Here is a 2,521-nt window from a genome sequence, read left to right on the forward strand (position 1 = left end):
TGCAAGATGAGAATGCAGTGTAAGGTCTATGAAAATGAAACATTAAAATGACACTTAAAAGATTGGTTAACCATTCCAACAGTGAAGGTCATAATATTTATATGCCTCCTTAAGTCTCCTAAATTTTAAATACTCTGTGGTTTTAATTTAGTGGTCAACATGAAAATGTTCTCTACTCCCAAACCTGTCTTAACGTCTTGACTTACTCATCTATGTGAAGGAAATTACAATAAAGATTTTTAAGATCCACTAAGTGAAAGTCTAACTCGTGTTTCACCCATAAAAGGTAGAAAAATTTAAGCAAAAACATAATCACCAGCTAAGTTCCATGAGGGCAGGTCTTTGTTTCGTAATCTGTTGTACCTCCCAGCACCTAGAAGAGTACTTAGTATATACTAGGTGGTCAATAAATATTTATTGAATAAATGTCTGAACATGACAGATCCTGCAGAGGGGTTACTGCTGAAGAAAGAGGAAATGTTCATGAATCCATTGAGTTGAAATTGTCCTTAGTGCATATTTTAGTCACTATCAAAGCTGTCTATCCTCAGTCCAATGTTTCCATCATAGAGTAAGACTTTTCTCCTTCTGGACAATCGCTAAGTGGCATATGCACATAAATCCGGGCGCTGAAGAAATGGTATTTGGTAGTAAACTCTTTTTTTTCCCTTACATTTGATGACATGTGTAAGCAACATTTAACTGATAGAGTTTAAGCCCAATTTGTTTCAGCCTGGTACCAATGCCCCTGGTTCAAATTCACGTGCAGTTCTTGTCATAACAGCTTTCCAAATTGAACAACAAAATTCTCATGCAATCCTTTCTCCAATTTGTAAAGTGTGGCCCCACCACGATTTGCAAACAGAAGCACTCCCAGGAATAGCAATGCTGCTGCTGCTGCTGCTGGAGATGAGAGCTACCATGGAGCTAAGTGTTTATTACAGGTACTGTCCCACTTTAGTCCTCCCACCTACTCTGTAGGGAACGTACTATTGTTATCACCATCATCGTAGTCCTCATTTCTGAAAACAGGAAACATGTGACTAAGACAGGTTAAATAACTTGCCCAATATCAAATATCAAGAATCAAGCTCTGGTCCCTCTGGCTGCAGAGTCAGAGTTGTTTTTGTTTCTTTGTTTTTCCTGAGGCTGGCTGGTCCAGGAATCGAACCCTGGACCTCGGTGTTATCAGCATTACACTCTAACCAACTGAGCTAACCAGCCAGCCTCAAGAGTAAGAGTTCTTAAGTCTGAGACTACTCTGCCTCTTAGGAGTTTTATAAAGGTTACCTGACCCATGTCTTACTCCAAAAGTACAAGCACAATTCACACAAAGAATTTTAACATTAAGCACATTTCTACATAAAAAAAAATGATAGCTCCCTTTTCAAAAGAGAGAAACCTGTCCTCCTCAGCCATAAACTTGTCAACTCAGTAGATATCTGGCTCACTTCAGCTGTGCTGTGGTGTGCTGTCCAGTCAGGCTCACTCTTCAAATGGGCCAGTGGTTGGGGATTAAATAAAGAAGTGACCTATAAAAGTCTGTCATTTATCCTCATGTGTTAGCAAAAATGTCCCACCTATGTCCAGAATCATGTAGTAAATGGCTCTCTTAATGGACACGAAAATGATCCCAAGATGTTCCCCACTCCTGAGAATTTAACAGGGAGACCAGTCACACATATAAGGGGGAAAAGAGCCTACTCACAGACAGAGCCAAGCCCTTGCCCTGGACTCCCACCCCCGGTGACCCGGATAACGGGAAAGCGCAGGTTCAGGAGTCAAACGGACTGGGTTCCAATCCTGACTTTACCACTTACTAATAACTTTGTGAATGTGGACAATGTTATTTAATCTCTCAGTTACTTATTTTCCTTCAGGCAAAATGGCAATTATATCATCTACTCCAAAGTAGGGTTGCCAGAATTAGCACATAAAAATATAGGAGACTCATTTAAATTTAAATTTTGGATAAACATTGAATATTTTAAAAATATGTGTCCCAAATATTGCATGGGGCATACTTACACTAAAATTATGCATGAGACATACATAAAATTAAAAAATGATCTGAAATTAAAGTTTAACTGTATGTCCTATGTTTTATCTACCAACTCTACCCCAAAAGGCTATTGTGATGCTGAGTGAGATAACAGATATGAAGTCCAGCCCACTTCCTATACATGTCAGACAGATAACAGACATGACCGTCCTTTCTCCTGTGGAAGAACCTACGCCATCAGTCACCCCTGCCTTGACCAGCTTCTTTACCTCTTCTCTCTGGAGTTATCTCTTCTATGACTACAAACATTCAAGTCTCCCTTATGCATTAAATATAACATAAAAAATTAAAATCTGATATCTCTGCCAGTTAGCATCCTCTTTTTCCCTATTTTTTAATTAACAAATTTACTGAAAATGTTGTATGCTCAGTTCCAATATCTCCTTATCGCCCATGTGTTCATTTCACCAGTAATTGAGGAGCCTTCGCCAGGCACTGGGGACACAACTATGAGCAAAC

At 39.2% G+C, this 2,521-nt stretch overlaps 1 non-coding gene across 1 annotated transcript; it reads right to left on the minus strand.

Moving 5' to 3' along the window:
• Positions 1-1,150: 1,150 nt before the first annotated feature.
• TRNAI-GAU lies at positions 1,151-1,224 on the minus strand. The gene has a single exon. It is a non-coding gene; the product is annotated as a tRNA-Ile (tRNA).
• Between the last annotated feature and the right edge of the window lie 1,297 nt (positions 1,225-2,521).

This window comes from Galeopterus variegatus, unplaced genomic scaffold (genome assembly GCF_000696425.1).
Source record: "Galeopterus variegatus unplaced genomic scaffold, G_variegatus-3.0.2 Scaffold8879, whole genome shotgun sequence".
NCBI lineage: Eukaryota > Metazoa > Chordata > Mammalia > Dermoptera > Cynocephalidae > Galeopterus > Galeopterus variegatus.